The sequence below is a fragment of the Heterocephalus glaber genome, unplaced genomic scaffold (genome assembly GCF_053883595.1).
Source record: "Heterocephalus glaber isolate CG9 unplaced genomic scaffold, H.glaber_assembly_v1.0 deba00001673, whole genome shotgun sequence".
Taxonomy (NCBI): domain Eukaryota; kingdom Metazoa; phylum Chordata; class Mammalia; order Rodentia; family Bathyergidae; genus Heterocephalus; species Heterocephalus glaber.
The window spans coordinates 4,226,929-4,246,808 of NW_028258410.1; the positions used below are offsets into that span (position 1 = coordinate 4,226,929).

The 19,880-nt window shown below is 42.3% G+C and overlaps 3 pseudogenes; 2 read left to right on the plus strand and 1 right to left on the minus strand.

The window, feature by feature from the left end:
• Positions 1-1,691: 1,691 nt before the first annotated feature.
• On the plus strand, positions 1,692-2,631 carry LOC101697989 (olfactory receptor 2W3-like; annotated as a pseudogene).
• A 7,610-nt stretch (positions 2,632-10,241) lies between these two features.
• LOC147822107 (olfactory receptor 2AK2-like) lies at positions 10,242-11,155 on the plus strand (annotated as a pseudogene).
• A 6,350-nt stretch (positions 11,156-17,505) lies between these two features.
• On the minus strand, positions 17,506-19,655 carry LOC101703372 (FERM domain-containing protein 3-like; annotated as a pseudogene).
• Between the last annotated feature and the right edge of the window lie 225 nt (positions 19,656-19,880).

A 19,880-nucleotide genomic window follows, 5' to 3' on the forward strand; every position in this document is an offset into this window, starting at 1 on the left:
GTAAATGAGCTTCCAAGGTCTCATAATTATGTCCTGTTGGTGAAATGATTGTAACTGAGCTATATGTAGATATATGGCCTGTTTTACATTTTTAATCCGCTTCTCTATATCTGTCTGCAAGGCTTGTAATTAATCTTATCAAATATGCTTTAGTTTGAAGATTACCCATGTTAGGAATTGAAGTTCGATAGAAGTTCCTCCACATGTGTCAATTGTTGGATTAAAAACAATGTAATACATTACAAAATTTTATGATTTCTTTTTTTCATCAAGTGCAAGTTTCCCCATGAAATATTCTATTACTTCAGGATCTGATCAATTAAGAGACAGGGGAAAAGAGTGTTTTTGAGGCACTAGGAAATGCACCCAAGGCCTTTGCTTTAAGCAAACCTTTAGTTTCCTATAGTAGGCACGGGAGGTGGCATTAAATTGTCACCTTGTGTGCCTGTGTGGCTTGTGCTGTGGTAAATTCACCTTCTCTTTTGCTTACTGTTCTTTCCACTGCAGTTGGTAACACATATGGTCTGTGTCTTTCTTGTAAATTTTGATAAATTGTAACTTTTTTGTGGTACTGAGGATTGAACCTAGCTAGGGCCTTCTCACTGAGCTACAATCCCTGGATATTTAAAATTTTTTTTTTTTTTTTGGTCCTGGGGATGAAACTCGGGTCCTTGCACTTGTGAGGCAGGTGGCGGAACTATTGAGCTCAATCTCTGGCCCTTTCATTTTTTTTTTTGAGACAGGCCTTCCCTATGTTGCCTAGGGTGTACTTGAGCTTGCAATTCTCCTACCTCAGTCTGCCAGAGTGCTGTAGGAGTCCTGTAGGCTCACATGCCTGGCTACATTGTGCTGTTTCACAATAGATGTGGTGTATTTTACAGTGGTACATGATACACTGTAGTATTATCTATGTATAATTTGTGCATTCATTATACTTAGCTTGTTTTTAATTTTTCATCATTTCTAGGCTAAATGGTTTGCCCTTGAGTTTTATTAATTTGTAGCAAATCTCCAACACATTTCCCAATATGTGCATTGAAAATAAATCCACATACAAGTGGGCACATGGGATTCAAATAGTCCATGTCGAAGCCTCAGCTGTACTTAATATTTGATTCTCTGAACTGCATTTTGTGTCTGTGAGGTTTCCACGGAAACCCAGAACATGGTGGAGTCCCAGTCAGACTCTTCTCTTTCTTCTGTGGAATTACAGCCAGCACCAGCAGGGCTTAGGGTGAAGACCTTGGCCACATTTCCAGGGTTCAAAATGAATGCTGTCTACTTCTGTAGGTGACAGATGTGACATAAAAGTTCCTCATTTTACTTTTTATAAATTGGGGTTTTATTATTATACTAATAATGCCAAATCCATACCATTGTTGCAGGGTAAAATGAGTAAATAAATGTTAAATACTTAAAAGAGGCCTGGTGTGGTGGTGAATGCCTATAATCCCAGATCTCTGGGAGTCAGAAGGAAGAGCTCAAGTTCAGTCCCAATTTGGTCAATGTAGTGACTAAGCAGGATGTCGCAGAATTAAAAAAAAAATGATTGGGAATGTAGTTCAGTGTAACAGGCTTAGATTTAATCCCACATCAAAAACAACCCAAAAAGAATTCCTGGCTAATAGTAATTGGTCCTGTAATATCAGCGGTTACCAGTACTACTGATGTTTTCCTAAGGTGCACTAGCCATGTTTGGAACCAATGACAGCTCCCAGGAATCCTTCATCCTGCTGGGCTTCTCTGAGCACCCCCACCTGGAGAGGATCTTCTTTGGGGTCATCCTGGTAGCCTATCTCCTGACCCTGCTGGGCAACACCACCATCATCCTGGTGTCCCAGCTGGACCCCCACCTCCACATGCCCATGTACTTCTTCCTCATGGACCTGTCCTTCCTGGACCTCAGCTTCACCACCAGTTCTATCCTACAGCTACTGTGCAACCTGCATGGACTGGATAAGGCCATCAGCTATGTGGGCTGCAACCTGCAGCTGTTCCTGTTCCTGGGTCTGGGCGGTGTGGAGTGCCTGCCCCTGGCTGTCATGGCATATGACTGCTTCATGGCCATCTGCAAGCCCCTGCATTACATGGTGATCATGAGTCCCAGGCTCTGCCTGGGCTTGGTGTTGGTAGCCTGGGGATGTGGGGTGGCCAACTCCCTGGCCATATCCCCAGTGACCCTATTTCTGCTGTGCTGTGGGCGGCGCTGTGTGGACCACTACCTGTGTGAGATGCCATCCCTGATCCACATGGCCTGCATCAACATCCATCGAAGGCAATATCTTTGTGCTGGTGGTGGTCATTGTGCTGTCTCCCCTGGCGTTCATCCTGGTCTCCTATGGCTACATCATGTGGGCTGTGTTACAAATGCAGTTAGCACTGGATATGAAAAAGGCCTTCAACACGTGTGGCTCCCATTTCACGATGGTTTCACTTTTCTATGGAAACATTGTCTACATGGACATGCAGCCAGGAAACAGCTCCTCCCATGACCAGGGAAAGTTCCTCACGCTCTTCTACAGCATCATCACCCCTCTCCTGAACCCCCTCATCTATACCCTCAGGAACAAAGAGGTGAAGGGGGCACTGAGAAGGCTGCTGCTGGGCATTAGGGAGGCAGGGAAGGAGTAAGGGCAGATGGGAGAACCAGGCAGCCTCAGCCTGACTGTTCCCACCACCCATGGCCTTGACAGCACTGGGAATTATTGGAATCCTGCACAATTTTCTCCTTTCTCCTTCCCAAATTCCCACCCAAAGCCTTTAAACAAATCCTATAGTTATTTCTTAAGTCTAGTGTAAGATTCTGGATAAACCACAGAGTTAAACTAAGAGGATGACAAGTGGGCCATTTACGTCTGAAAGCCTCATGAATGCTCAGGTATGTTTTGCTTTTTGTGTGTTTTGTGTTTGTTAAGTTCCTGGAAGATGCTCTTCATTCATCTCATCTAATGTTTTCAGCATTTGCCTGAGATCAGTTAATCATTAGCATTCCTACTTTACTAAGCTGGCACTTGTCATATGGAGGCCAATCATTTGCTCATGGAGAACTGAACCAGAGACTTACCCCAAGTTCTACTGTCTCCAATTCCAACAGGTGCCATTGCCACTAGGACTTTTAGAGAGCAAAATTCCTTCAGTATTCCACAAGCCCTGTCACAGATCCTTTGAGCTAGAGGACTTCTGGCTCCATTTGAGGCTTCCCCCATGTCAGGCACTCACAGTCCCCCAGCCCTTCTGCAGAGGCAAACTCTGACCCTGTGGGTCACAAGAGACCCTGATGCTCTGCATTTCTGCACATCCCCAGGTGAGGCCTCACTCCTTGGATGCAGGACCCAGGAAAGTCATCATCCACTGCTGTCTTTACAGGAATTCCTAGGGCAGGCACATCTGGGTAAAGACATATGCAACATCAGAAGAGCAGAGAAATGCACCATGGTATCATGGCCAGTGGGCTGAAGGGGGGTCTGGCTAGGCAAGGTTCCCAAAGAAAGGAACACATGTGGAGCAGACATCACAAGAAAGCAAGAACCAACTTAAATTTCAGCACCATGGTGGCATCAGAGCATAAGAGTTAGAGCTGAGCTGCAGAACTCAAGAGCTGTGTGTCTTTTTCAGCTTTTCTGAGACACAGACAAAACAGCCACAGGACCTTGCATATAGCCATGTGGCACATGTGTGCTTGTCCATGCTGATTTATTACTATAACAAACTTCATCATATGCCTGTGCTAAAGGACAGGCTTTGTGTCCTTAGATGCCTAGGCTTTGACACATCTGCCAATAGACCCCTATACATGGGAAGGACGTTGCTGAGTCTTCTGTTCACCTATCCATTCTCAGGCCCTCTTCACCATAGGACAAGTTGCTGCCCTCTCTAATTTCTGCTCTCCACACTACCCATCAAAAGGCACCAGCCTGGAGAAGAGGTCAAGGGGAAGAAAACCAGAGCCCATGTAAGGATGGTATCCAGGATTTCAAGACCAAGGGGAGCTGGTCTGAATAATCATATGCATACCCATCTGTGGAGGTGAATGGAGGTTTTACAGTCAAGCAAAATGCAAGAGTTGTGGGCTCAGCAAGGCTTCCAGCCAGATTTCAGAAGAAGGCCAGTCAGTCTGCACCTGAGAGAGCAGTGTGGGAAGCTGTAAGAGTGAAGCCGAAAAGTCAGTGGAGAACTCAGAATGCTGGAAATACCAGGATGTGGGACATGTGCTAAGGAAATCTGCAGGCAGTACTGGAGCCAGCCCTAGAGAAAGAGCATGAAGACTTCAACTGGCAATGCTTCTGTGGTGGAGGAGCCCCCACGCCACTTGGAATCCAGTTCTTACCACAACTTCCCCAGGTACTATATGTGGAGCTACAGAACATATGCTTTCCCCTACTGGGTTTCAGGGTTGCTTTGGTCTAATTCCATTCTAGCCCTCTCTTATTTCTGTTAAGGAGACATTTACCCTCTGCCATTGTATGTTGGAAGTATTTAACTTTTTGTTTGATTTTTACAGGGGATCACAAGTAAGAATTTGCCTTGAGTCTCAGAGGACACTTGAACTTTTCAGCAGTGCTGCAACTATTGTGACTTCAGAGCCTGCTAGAGATGTACTGAGTGCATTTTTTTCATACAGAGATGGACAAGAGTCTTTGGGGGGTCAGGGTCAGAATGTAGTTTTATATCCTAAAGTTCTCCAGAGATCTTGTGTGTTTGGGGGGTGATTGGATCATGAAGGAATTGTACTCATCAGTGAATTTACCATTAGCTGAATGTGCAGTTACAAGAAGTTCTAGCTATTGTTGGGTCACTTGGGATGGCCCCTGTAAGTCATCCTTGTTCCCAGCCACTGGCTTCTCTATTTCCTGGCTACAATGGGATGAGGAGCTTTCCTCCATCCAGGCTGTTCCACCATTTCTGCCTCAGAGTCAGCCAAACATGGGCTGAGATTGTGAGCCAAAATAAACCTCTCCCTGTAAGTTATGTCTGGTGTTTTGTCCTAGTGACATAAATGTGACCAATGCAGTGTCTAAGCCAGGTAAATTTGATTTTATTGAAATCATGAGATTGCCCAAAATAGTCACAATTAAGAAGTCCAATATTTCCCTGCTGTGGCAAATGGCTGACAGTAAAGAAAGGCCTCACTCACCCACGTTTGTGGACTGTCCACTCTCCTGCAGATCACCTTCATTTGAGAGGAAGGAGCTGGAGCCCATTTTGCTTTTATTTGTAGGCACAGTTTTATTTTTAGGCATTGCCAAGTTGCTCAGTGTTGGCTTGAATTTGAGATTTTCCTGCCTTTGCCTCCTGGAGTGGTGGGATTACAGGAATATGCCACCATAGACAGTTCCTTCTCAGCCTCCTGTGGACTCACATGACCACCTTGTTCAGCTGCCTTGTCAGTCTCCAGATCCCTTCTTTTTCATTAACGCTGTTTGTTTAGTCACTGGGGTGAAGCTATCCCCTTTCATTGTTCAGCACACTTTGCTTCATGGCCATGATTTTTAGAGTATGTTAAACATGAAGAGAAAAATCAAATGTCAAAGTATGAGGTAGAGGAGAACAGAAATGTGTCTTTACCTGACCGAGTTTCTGTTCAATCATTATTCAATGACTAGTGCTCTTTCTGGAGCGGTGAGACCAGGTTGAAATGTTTATATTTAAAGCTGAGCTATTTTTCCAGCTTTCTCATGCTGACAGAAATGACTGCTGCCTCCATCCCTGGGACTAAGGGATTTTCAATCCATTTCAGACATTATTTGTCTAGGTCTGAGGCTGAATCTGCATGTAGATATTTCCTGGTTTGTTCTATTCCCCCTGTAAGTGAAAGTACTTCTGTGCATTCCCAGAGGTGGAACAACTGCACTCCCTATTTGGCCAAATCGTGAATAAACACACTTTTCCATATTTGTACATTTTACACACACTCTGGGCAGTGGGCTGACAGTTGAATTGATAGCCGAGGGTCAGATCTGTGCCTGGCCTGTGGGGTAACAGGTGCACCCACCTGTTCTGAAGAGCCACACATTTCATCTTTGCCTCATCTTTATTTTTTCATCTTTTAAAAGAATTCGTGCCCAGCAGCAATACAAAATATTGTTGTCCATTTTGGGGGAACTGGCACATATGTTCTCAAGTTTCTAGATCATTTTCAATCTCTTTCCTTCCTCTTCCTTTCCTGTCCAGTCTCTTCCATCCCCTTCTCCACTTCAAAGGTCAATTTTCTAGTTTCCTATCACCTCTCCCTTATTCTCTTCCTTTTCAGATAATTTAGTTTTAAATTCTTTTACTCATTAAATTTATATTTTAGATGAGCTTGAGAACATAAAGTTTGTACATATTATTGGTGTAGTATGTATTCAGATAAATATATACATGTGTAGCATTTAAATCCCATTTAACATTTCTGTCTCCTCAAACATTTGTGACTTCCTTGTGGTGATAATTTCCAAAATATTCTCTTCTAGGGAAGCAGCTTTGGATACGTCTTTTATGAGTGTCTTTAGTTGTGCTGCTCTGGCTGCCTTGATGTCCTGAATCAATTGACCTTTCATGTAATTAGTTTGACTTTGGGGCAGAGCCAGAAGTCACACGGTGGGTGCCAGAACCAGTGAATGGGGCAGATGAACACACAGCCTCGTGTTTTTAAAAGCTGCCTTTCTGTTGGATGGCTCTGGGCAGCAGCAGTCACCAGAGTTTTGATTTTACCTTGTAAAGACACTCATGAAAAAGGACCCCAGAGCTGCCTCAGAAAGTGAGAAGGACGAGATGTGTCTGTTCAAAGTGAGGGGGAGGTTTTGAGGGCCATTCATGGCAGTGTGTCTTTGATTGTCATAAATCATTTAATAATGTAGTGTATGTTTTATTCAACACTTGAACAACTAGGACTCCTCCCTTTATTAATGTCATTACCCTTGCATACCACTAAAAGGTACTGTTTGAGAAAGGTACAAAATGACTCATATAGTTATGAAATTGAAATATGTTAAATAATTTTTGGGCAGGAACTCTTCACCACTCCACAAGTGAGATCAGACCCCGCCCTGTCCTCCGCAAGTCCTGTGAGACAGAATTCAGCTTGGCCAGAGCCCTCAGGACCAGACGCTCCCTTGCAGCTGATTTCCTCCTGCTCCTTGGCTCTTCGTCCCACTCACCACAGCTACTTTCAGTGGAGCACAGTCTCTCTCCGAGCTGTAGCCAGTGGTACTCCCACCCCTTGCCTTCCTCTGTGCGTCAATAAGTAGCACCAAAAATTATTTCTTTAACAAAAGACATCACAGTAATGAGAGCGACTATCTAAGCCCTCCTCTTCCCCCACAACCAGGGGGAAAATATGCTATTGAAGATTACACTGGGCTTGCAGGAAGAAATTAGTAATATTGCTTAAAAAAGACCTTTACTTGAAATTTTAAAAATGGAAGCATAGTTTATAGATCATCAACTTTTAAAAGGTTTGTTACATAGTAAAGGGATCTCATTACAGAAGTGCCTGTTTTCTCTGAAAGTAGAGCAAGCACATTGAGAAAAACGCTGAACAACACAGACAGAACCCAGCTGTGAGAAAAGAGCATCACAGTGGGCATGAAATAAAATTGGAGGTAATGACAGATTACAGCCAGCAGGCGGCAGGCGGCACACAAGAAAGTCAAAGCCACCCTGTGCCTGAAGGGAATGGTACTGAACACCTAGGTCCCTGCACAGAACTCTCCTGGGCAAGCATGCAGCACAAGGCAAGTGTGCAGCCACAATGAATGGGAGAAGTGTGAGAGGCCGGGGTTTCGGAACCAGGACATGAGCACAGTTCCAGAGACTGTGCAGCATCTGTGCTGAAAAAGGAAAAGTGACTTCCTTCCCCTTCTCAGGTCCTTAGAGAAGGCTGTGAGTTATGCTGAAACATGCAGATTACCAGAGGAAAGCCATTTAAGTGACTTACAGAGGCACAGGAGTCTCCCAAGAATATGAGATGAATGTGTGGGATGGCGGAGGAGTGCACAGTGTCCTCCAGTGCAGGGAGGAGCATGACTCCAACTCAGGGCCCTGTGGAGACCAGCAGCAGGAGGGTCAGGAAGGAGATGCAGGGTGAATGAGAAAGTCTCCCCAGTCCAGGCAGGAGGTCCCCACAGGGCTGGCTGTGCACAGAGAAGTAGCAACTGTGAACTGTATGGTTTCCTAGACATGCTGCAAGCCCAGCAGAGGAGAAACTCACAGCCAGGCCTGTGAGATGCATGTGGGGCCCAGGTCCTGCTCTGCTTTGCCAGGTAACAAATCCAGATGAGCTCAAAGGAATACAAGTCCCTGCAGTGATAAAGGCTGCCTGGAGCAGTCTCCTCCTGGTAGATAACTTCCCCAAGATACATTTCCTTTACAAGAGGACACTTTTTCAGAGCTACTCCTGTGTCCCCAGTTTCTCTAAATAACCACCAACGGGTGTTTCAAGTGATGTATTTTGGTCATCCACAGTCCTCTTTTGGTGCTCTGTGGTGAACCCTAACATCTGCGGCTTGGTCTTTCTTTATCTACAAGGTGCTAGAACGGGAAGGGTCTACAAACATCCAAAGATCATAAATATATACATGTGTACTAACCTTCAAGGAAAAAGAAGATATAAATCAATGTGCTCTCTCACTACAGATGAGACAATGACTGGGGATTTTGAAGTGTTAGGATTAAGAGAGTTCTGTCCTCACACTCACTAATGTTTGGTAAGCTCTTGGTGATATGTACTGCAAACTACTCAACTCAAAGTGTCTTAACCTCATTGATTTAACTGGACAAGTGTTTGGTGAGGTCTACTGAGGATCAATAGATGAAAGATCATTGTCCTTACTGGCCCAATCTGGTGAGAATCAGCTGTTAAAGCATCGTGTTTCATGTTATCTTTAAGGAAACTACTACAAGTTAGGAAGTCTTCATTTATTAGACTGAAATATATACATACATACATATACATATAGTGTGTGTGTGTATCGTGTATTTTAGAATGAGTTATCTATTCATCAGATATGATTCTGAGTTTAAGCTCAAGAATTAAAAGCAGTTATTAAAAGAATGGACAAGAGTTATAAGCTGATTAAATATTACTGAAGTTAGGAGCTTTGTGTAGCTGGAATACTATCACTGTGCTATTCCAGGAATTGAGGCCCAGCCAATCCTTAGAGTATATAATATTGTTTCAGATCACTTCAGCATATATTTTTAGAATGTAAGACCCCCAAATTAACAAGACAATATTTACCCTGAAAAAATTTTAGAAATCAGAATTTCTGTCAAAAACAAAGACAAAAGTTTCCATTCTTACCTTATAAGTAACTATTCTTGGGGTTTTTTTTTTGGTACTGGGGATCAACCTTGGGACCTTGTGCTTGTGAGGCAGGCACCAGAACAACTGAGCTAAATCCCTGGCCCCATAAATAACTATTCTCTACAGACTACTTCACTCAAAGAATAATAAATGTTAATTTAAATTTGAATAATTCATTTAAAACTTTCCTCATTTTGGTGAACTTATTTTGCCAAATTCGCAAAGTTTCATCTATGCTTACAAGAAGAAATTGACAGCACTCGATTCATATATCAAAAGGGCTATAACTTTCATATAAATATTACTGTAGCATTTATTTCCATTTAAAAAAAATGTAAGTACAACTGAAAATAACATAAAGATTCACTAAAGATTATACTACATTTATCAACTCAGTCTTAACATAGAATCACTTTTATGAGACAATTGAGTTAGTGGGAGAATATTTTCATAATAAATGAACAAAGTTGTGTTCTACCACCCTAAAGATATGTACAATTGCAGAATGTAATTTTTGCAAATAAATTATCAAAATAGTTTAAAAAGCATATTTATATTTCAATATATCTGAAATCAGTAAGCATCTTTAATTTCCCTTCACCATATGCAATTTATGAAGCTCTGGAAGAAAGGAGATGAATGTCCTAAGGTTAAAAAAAATGGACAGGGAAGTGCTAATTTTTCTATTTGATCTATGTACACTGCATGCAAGTGGTGAAATATCACATGTAGTGGATTAATATCTGCAAATACTGTATGTTAATCACAAGTAAAAATATTTAAAAATAACTGTATACAGGATGTAATGTATTTAAGAGGAGAAAGAGATGTATTTGCCTAAGGTGATTCTGGAAATACCTGTCATATTTAGTTATGTCATTTTGTCTCATACAAAGAGGAGTTAACATTCACCTATGGTCTTTTCATATACTGCTTTGATATTTCAATTTAAGCCATGGAAACAAGAAACCAAAGTTCTGGGACAGATTTTATGATTGTTGATCTTTTCCAATATGGTGGAATGAATGCTTTCCTCTGTTGCCATTGCCATTATTTTCATGGTGGCTGTGCTGGGGAATGTCACCCTGGTCCACCTCATCCCACTGGATGGCAGACTCCATGCACCCATGTACTTCCTGCTCAGCCAGCTCTCCCTCATCGACATGATGTACATCTCCATCACTGTGCCCGAGATGCCAACGAACTTCCTGACAAATACCAAACTCATTACATTCTGGGGCTGTGAGATTCAGATATTTGTATTCCTGAGCCTTGGTGGATCTGAAGCTATTCTCTTGGGCTTCATGTCATACAATCATTACATAGACATCTGCCATCCTTTGTACTATCCAGTACTCATGAGCAAGATCTGCTGCTGCCTGGTCATGTGCGCCTGGTTCAGCAGTGCTGTCAACTCCTTAATACACACACTGTATGTTTTCCAGCTTCCTTTCTGTGGGTCTAGGTTTGTTGACCACTTTTTCTGTGAAGTTCCTTCTCTACTGCCTTTAGTACATCAGGACACATCCCAGTACAAGTATGCCATCCTTTTGAGTGGACTTATTATCCTGCTGCTGCCTTTCCTGGCCATCCTAGCTTCCTATGCTTGGTTCTCACTGTTGCATTCCAGATGGGCTCAGGCACAGGACAGAGCAAATCTCTTTCCATGTGTTCCTCCCACCTGATTGTGGCCAGCCTCTTCTACACAACAGGTATCTCCACATACATGTGGCCTCACTCCTTGCATGACCCTGCCCAGGATAATGTGGTGTCAGTGTTTTACACATCATCACACCCCTTGTGAACCCATTTATCTACAGCCTGAGGAACAAGGAGGTCCTAGGGGCCCTGAGGCAGATGCTGAGATGATGAACATTGGTAGAGAAAGCAAGGCTTTAGGAAATCCACCAGGAAGGATATCAAGATAAATATCCTGGGTAGACCCCGAGACACATTGTGCTCATCAGACTTTATTCAAAACAAAGATTACAAATTTTATGTAAGCATGTACCCATGAAATAAATGCTTTGAATTTCTGTTTGTATTTTCTTGAAAATAAATCCGCAGGAAGTAAATACTTCCCAAACATTTAATGTCTAGATAAATTATTTAATGACCAATGATAATAAAGAGAAAAAATATATAATCAAGGAATGTTTTAGAGCTTTTATTATGTTTGTGACTTTGTTGCAAGGACTGTTTAAGTGGAAGTGAAGAAAAGGAAAAAACTGAATTCACTGATTTGCAACTTTATTTCTATCTTTCACCTTAATGACAACTTAACATCTCTTGGCCACATTACCTAACATTGTGACCAGAGCCATGGTTATCAAGTGGCTGTGTTTGGCAGGCTCCTTTGTCCTTTTCCTCTTCCATGGTTGTGAAGTGGGGTTTGTTGAGCAGAAGAGCTCTGCAGCCAGCACCTCAATTCACTGTGCCTGAGTGATGATACACGGGCACTTCTAAGTATCAATTTCTCTGTCTAGACCAAGTGACATCCTTTTGGGTGGGTTTCTTCTAACTTAATGTACACTAATAATAATTTATTACAGTGTGCCCACTATAAATTTCAATAAAATGTGAAATGCTTTCATTTCAAAAAATAACTTAAAATATATTACAAACATACAGTCCAAGATTACAACAATTTCATTGAGTTACAAAGTACTAATGTGAGAGGGAACGGGTGCAACAAGTAGTGTTCCTTAGTTATGTATTTAGAAATTTAGTGGCCTGGAAAACTTACTTCTCTAAGCATTTTTGTCAATGAAATCTTTTTTTATCAACTGGTTAACCATATAAAGCATAGGAATGATATTTCCTAATTCACACACACATACACACACCCACACACACAAATTTACACATGCATAAAACTGAGTGGTTTGAGCAATTTCCATTGTTAACCTCATGATATTCATTGATAGCAAGACCCATGAGGTAAGAAGCTCAGGTTTTTTTGTTTTGTTTTGTTTTGTTTTGGTACTGGTGATTGAACTTGGGACCTTGGACTTGCAAGGAAGGCACCAGAACCACTGAGCTAAATCCCTGGCCCAGAAACTCAGATTTTTAATGTAGTCCAACTTCCCATCTGAACCCTCCCAAGCTTGACCTTTACTGTCCCTGTTAATATTACCATTTTGTTCTTCTGAGCTCTCATTAGCATCTCCCATCAATCTCTGCCTTCAGCATTCTAAGATTTCTGTAGCCACCATCTCCGGATCTTTTCAAACTCCTCTTGCAAACCAGTTCCAAATGATTCTGAAGCACACGATTAGGTATAGTCACAGCAATGACCCAACTTTTGATACCATATTTTTCTGTATTGGTTTCCCATTCATGGGACAAGATATCTACCACAAGTACAGCAAAGGAAGAGGAGTTTGATGGGCTCATGATTTCACAGGATTCAGTCCATAGTAGGCTAGTTCTGATTCAGAAATAGCATGGAAAAAGGGCATGGGAGAGAAAAGATGACTGATCCACAGCTGGAGGAGGCAGAGAGAGAAAAGGATGAAACAAGGGAGAATACAACTATCCAATCTTAATCCCAGTGACCCACCCTTTCTGATCAGGCCCCAACTCCTAACAGCACATTCAGCAGTGAACACAGAATGGAGTAATCCACCAACAAATATAATGCTCCCATAACCCAATCAACTTTCAAAAGCCCTGTCTTTGAACACTTGAGATTTTGATGGCCATTTTTTATTTAAACTATAACAAATGTGCCTTCTTTCCAGCATCAATTCTTTCTCTGAATGCTTCCTATTCCTTTATGGCTGTACCTGGGTGATTCACTAGAATAAAGTTCCTGTTCTCAGAGTCTGCATGGGAAGGAACTCAACCTAAGGAATCTAAGTGGGAGTCATCCCGGGGGGGGGGCTGCCCTTTAGGGTAAAGTTATGGAACTGTTTGTTGGTAAAGAAAGATGAAGAGCATGGTAAGTGTTAGATCCTACCGGTCAGAATCTCATGATGTTGGGAGACAGAAGGCTGCAGAGGCTGGAAAAGGGAAGTTTTCTGGAGCTTAAATACAGTGTTCTCAATGGACACTGGGAACAGCACAGGACAAGAGTCAGCCACCCAAGTCAGCACCGTGGAAAGAGAAATTGGTATCTGAGGGCTGGAGGCAAACGTCAGAATATCAGAGGTGAGAATATGTTGTAAGAGTGCTGTTACTAAAAGAAGACTGTGTCACAGGGAAGGAAGTCCCCTGTGCTGCTAGGACAGTGATAGGCAAACAGTGCACCTCAGAATGTGGAATGAGAGAGAAGGGTAGCACAGACAGCGTGATTCCAGTTGATCCTTCTTCATTGTGAGGAAGAACTCTTCCCCTTTGCTGGAGGGGACTACCCTCCCCACATCTGAGTGCTGAGCCGAGGTCTCACTGAGATTTAAATCCTGGTATCCTCAGTGTTTGCCTCTGCCCAATGGAAAAGAAGTGTTTTCTACCAACTCATTTTTTCATGATGTAGAATTTCACCCTCAGGTGAAGTTTCTCGGTGCTAATTCTAATGGAATTCTGGGATGTCCCTTTGATAGTTAAGATGTGAACCATAATTCTTGAGAGCATTCTGGTAAACACAATCAATATTGCATATGTTGGACTTTATGTTAAGGAATTGTCTCACAGGAGTTTGTGAACTGATTAAGTCTGTACAGCAGCACGGGGTTGGGAAACCAAGCAGGATTTAATGTACAGATGAGAGACAAAATTTCTTCTGTTCTAGAAAACTTCAGTTTTTCTTTTTTATATTTTGAAAAATAAAGCAAAATTTAATCATAAAATAATAAGAGATTACCAGTAGTTAATACACTCTGAATCATCATCAAAGAAGTTACCCAGAGATGAAGATTCTCTCTTGTAAAGAAGAAATAAAGTGGAAATAGCACAAAACCTTCTTTTCAATGAACTAGAGAAACTAGTAGTATAAATGAAACAAACTAACATACATTTTAAAATATTCTTTTTAAAAAAATTTTACTCCAGAGTATGTTTATTAGGGATTTCTGCTACCATACTGACATTTAAAACAATTTCAATGTTGACATAAAAATGCAAATTTCACTATACAAAGATAAGGCTCCAATCACAGTATCATGGCTCCATATCTCTGGATTTCAGTCAAATCAACTCATTGTGAATTCTCCCCACAGTTATATTTATAAGTATTAGACAAACCACAAAATATACTCCAAATACATAACATTTTACAATATGCTCCAAGCACAGATAAAAATACATGATACATGGTTTGTGTTGAGAAGTCTGCTGTGATTCTGATGGGCTTTCCTTTGTATGTGATTTCTTTCTTTTCTCTAATTACATGTAGAACTTTGTTCTTCTGTTGAGTTTCTGGAATCTTAACAATTATATGCTTATGTGTAGATTTTTTTGATCAAGACTATTTGGAGTCCTATATGCCTCACTTATCTGTATGTCAAGCTCTTTTCCCCTGCTTGGGAAGTTTTCTGCCATTATTTTTGTGAAGAGATTTTTTATGTCATCTCCACTCTCTCCTGTTTCTTCATTGAGCCCAGTCAGTCTTATGCTATTCTTCTTTGCATCATCTAGCAGCTGCTGGATTGATTTCTCATGTTCCCTTCTAATTTTGAAGCCATTTTTCTTTTCCTGGTCACTAATTGCAATCTTATCTTCTATATCTGAAATTCTGTCCTCACACTGGCTCATTCTGCTGTGTAGACTTTCAATGGAGTTTTTCATGTCCTGGAAATCTATTTGCATCTGTTTTATGGATTCCATTTGTTTCTTATGTTGGGATTCCATCATGTTTCTGAGCTCCTCTCTAGATTTATTAATCATGTTTTGCACTAGGGGCACAATTTCTCCTGTTAGCTGAGAAATTATTTCTGATTTCATTTTTTCCAGATCCCCTTTGGTTGCCAGTTCAGTGGGTCCAGGTGGTTGAGTAATTCCATCTCATTTCCCTTTGGGGTTGCTGTAGGTGATCTGGAAGTCTGGTTTTGAGATGTATTTACGTGTTTTCTCATTTCAACTGGGGTGGGGGGCTGTTAGCACCTGCAATGGATTACCTCCTCTGAGCTGGGAGAGGTGGGACAGGGGCCGGGAGCAGTGGTAGAGATGGTGACCCAAAAGCCCTTTCCTGTGGACTGGGAGCAGCGGGAGGGATGGTGGCCAGGAAGCCCCTTCCTCGGGGCCAGGAGGAGCAGGACAGTAGGTGGCCCGAAAGCCCTTTCCTCTAGGCTGGGAGAAGCAGGAAGGATGGTGACTGGGAAGCCCCTTCCTCTGGACCAGGGGCAGTGGGATGACAGCTCAGAAGCCCCTACCTCTGGGCTGGGAGCAGCGGGACTCAGAACCTTGGTCTGGTGTCCTCTGCATCTTTGTAGTGTGGAACCAGGTGGCTGCCTGTCTGCAGTGGGGTGATTCAGTGTCTTCTGCATGACTTGAGACCTCGGTAGGGCGTGCAACGACCTGCCTGTCTGCAGCAGGCTGATTCGAGGTGTTCCGAGCGACTCCATAACTCTTTGTAAACAATGGTGTGTTCTCAACCCATGGAGCAATCATATGCTCCAAGCTGTGAGCTTCCAACCCTTCTTTCCCACATTGCTGGTCAGTATTGTGCATAGGAAAACACTGGACCCTGTTCTCATGGATTTGAAGGTATGAAGTAAAGTACTGGAGGATTTGGCTCCTGCTTTGTCTGCTCATTTGTCCCCTTTTGTTGTCATCTATACTGAAGCTGAATTGATTTGACATCTGATAAGCCCTCTGAATTTTCTTAGTGGAAGCCCCAATTATGAATGAGCTTCAATCTTAAGGAAACCAGGCAAGGATAAGAGTTCACTGAAAAGGACAATCATTGGCATCAAAAGGCTGTTCGTTCACTTTCTTTCTTTCTTTCTTTCTTTCTTTCTTTCTTCTTTCTTTCTTTCTTTCTTTCTTTCTTTCTCTCTCTCTCTCTCTCTCTCTCTCTCTCTCTCTCTCTCTCTCTCTCTCTCTCTCTCTCTCTCTCTCTCATGCACACACACACACCATTTTTTGAAGTTTTTTCCACAGAATCACAATGAATGGCATGAGGGACTAAATATTTGCCTTAAAGTTTCTCCACTTCTATATCGACTTAAACACATTTGTCTCACCTCGGATAGCAAGGGCAGTGCTCTTTACATTGCTGCATGCTTTGTGTCATTAGAGCTTCCTTGAGACCATCTGCCTACCACCACTTGCGTACCACACTCACCGGAACTCTCCTTTGCCACTTTCTATTTTTCCAATTCACATCTGCCTCCACTCTTGTGTTACTGTATAATAAGCAGTGAACTAGCATATCTTTTACCATTTTTCCTTTAAAGTTTCACTTTCCTTTAAGAACAGTCTCCTTTCCCAGGACCAAATATGTGGACAGAATGCAAAGGAAAAATACCAAATCATCTTGTCCAAAACTTTGAAAAATGCACCTCCCTTGTCAACTCTGGGCTCTTGAGTTCTATGTCCTCTAGTTCCATCATCTGTTTTGGGTGCTTACTTACTACAATGTCTTTCTACCCATTTTTCTATCTTATATGCAGATAATAACAAATTATGAGAGAGTTCAGCCAAAAATATTGTGAAAAACAAACCAGTGCTGAAACATTAGAAAATTCCTGATACACCTTTGTGCATTAGTTTTGCAATGTGTATACTTAAATAATTCCAGGAGCGTTATTTTTTTTTTTTTTGCTAAAAATTTACCAAAATAGTTTGAACACTTGAAAATATATTTTTTTTTAAAAAAAGAAAAGCCCAGCATAAATTTAGTTGTATAGGCATTGGTTAGAAGACATTGTGTTTGCTAAGGATTATATTCAAAAACTTTCCCTTGGGTTTTTCCTAAAAATTCTGATTCTGAATCTTATAGCTTGTAGTGGTGCCAACTACTAAAAGCAGGAAAATCTAATTTGTCCAATGTATCATTATGTATTATGATAGAACAGATAAAGATGTCTACCCTACATTAAAAAATAAACATGTTTTTGTTTAAGGGCCATCATTCTGACCTATAACTAAAATAACTACATTTGATTTAAATTTATTTAAGTGTATTGAATTATGGAATGCTAACTTAAGAATTAGAGTAATCAGTCATGAGAAAGGATCATTTGTTGATGATCCCATGACCATTCAGAACCAGGTATCTACTGAAAAGAGAACATGCTACTATTGAATATAGCTCTTAGTCATATAATGTGTCACCTTCATGAGCAGCCCAGCATGTAGAGCATGAGGTTGACCTTCCCAGCCACCCACTCCTTGAGGGGACAGTAGTATTCATTATGAAACTGCTCAAACTTTGGTGTCTGGCGGATTTCACATAAGAAGGACAGATCAGTACCTGACTCCAAAAGGAGGAGGAGCAGGGAAATACAAAGAGCAGCAATCCCAGGCCCACCAAAAGGAGCCTGGAAAAACTCCTGACCAGCAGATTCACCTGAAAATAGCTGTTCAGAATGTCATAGCTCCATGACAAAGTTTGGCTAGCCTCCTTCAGCTCCTGTTCCTTGGCAATCAAAAAGGCATTTTTGTCTGCTTCCAGTTCCTCAAACGAATCTGTGTCTTCTCTTTCCAACTCGAGCCTAGATGAACAGTCAAACAGCTTATCAGGGGCCAGGGATTTAGCTCAGTGGTTTCACTGCCTGCTGCACAAGCTCAAGGACCCAAGTTTGCTCCCCGGTACCAAAAAAAAAAAAAAAAACCAGCTTATCAATCTCATCGTCATCAACTGGGGTGGGGAGCAGGCTGGCACTTGGGTTGTATGCTAGTTCGGAAATGGCTAAGGGATCTTCATTGATTTTATCTTCCTCTTCACTTGGGGGCTCTTCATATCCTTGGGCTTCCTTCACTGGAGAGCAGGAGATCAATGGAACAGAAATGTCCTCTTTAGGCAATGGGACATCCTCTCCCAGAGGAAGATCCTCATCCTGCTCAGTGGGGGAAGGAAAGAAGAGCTGCAGGGGCTCCATGTTGATGATGAGATGCTTGTTCAAGGAGTGTGAACTGTGGCTCTGAGTGATGCTGATTCTGCAAACAGACACAGCCAGATGGAGTTGGTGTCCACCGTGCTCACCAGCCTCCCTCTCAGAGGCTACCAGTGTGGGCACTGCCTCTGGAAACACAAAGTGGGTTAAGTCTGAGTAAAGACGATGTAACTCTCAGGACATGGCCCTTCTCATCCTCAAGGTCATGATAAATGTCCACGTGTCCTAATGCAACTCAGTGAAAGAAAATGGAGTTCTCAAACATCCTCAGACCCAAACACTCTGGATCACAACATAGCATCTGTGCACCTCAGGAGGCTCCCTCTGGATTTTGGAGCTTGCTTCCACCACCTCTTTGGCAACTTTGCTGCTATATCGAAATCTACTTCTTTTAAAAAATATTTTGCTGCTTGACACAGTCTTGATCTGACTGGACTTTGCACACTTATAAAAGGCCTGGTTCTCCATCCCACACTTCCAGAGATGGTTGCAGGCAGCTGGTGTTGACTTGTGGAATGTCAACATGGCTTTTTTCTGCTTCTGCATGCCAATCACATAAAATGTCTTCCCTTAACACTTCAATTTGCAGCATCTGGCCATTTTATCAAGGCGATTCTCTTATTTCCCTGGAATACCACAAAGCCTGCAGCAGTGAATCCTAAAAACGTTGTTGTTTCTGTTGAATCCTTGCATGGGTGAGGACCTACCCCATAAGTTTCCAAAGTGTGAGCTTTCAGGAGTAAGTTAAACTCAGCAATTGGTGAGCTCTGGCCTCTGAGTTCATTTTTATGAATTTCCATGATTTTTCTTTCCAGCTCCCGTGACTGCTTGGGGAAAATCTCAAACTCACTGATGTAATTCTCAGGATGCTCATCAGGATCATAATCACCAAGCTCAGCTTGAACTATACAGGCACCCAGGTAGGCAGCATAAGAAAAGGAGCACAGAAGTCGACCATGAAAAATATCACGTTTAATCTACAAATACAAAAGATGTCTTGTGAGCTCTTCTTTAGTCTTCAAGGGTTCATGTGGGTAGAATTTCACTCTAAAGCACATGGTGTATGGTGGATGAGATTTCATTTGCTTGGAGATGGACTTGTTTGGTTCAAGCCAGTGCCTCTGCTTCTCCAGGTCCACATGGCAAATGCCAAAGTACTCCTTCTCCAGCAGACTGTAGTAGGTGCAAATGTGGTCGATAAGAAACTGCCCTTTGGTCTCCTTCCGAATGTGGCAGGAGATCTCCATGTCCTCCAGCAGCCGGATGGTGCATTTCATCTCCTGGTGGAATGATTTGATGCTGGAGCTATGAAAGTGGATCATCTTCATGGTGCTGCTGCCTCTCGGCACACAGTGGCAGGAGGCGAACATGCACCATGGCGTGGGGGGCAGGTGCAGGCAGGGCGGGCGCACCCTCGCCACACATCACCTGACCAGGGTGTGGCTGCCCCCGGACAGCTCAGCGGTGGTGTCTGCGGCCACATGTGCACCCGGGGCGGGTCCCTGCCCTTCTTAAAATATTCTTAAAACAACAGAACAGGTATTTTGGGGAATTATTTGAACTTCTTCCTACTTCCTATTTACATGTCATCTATT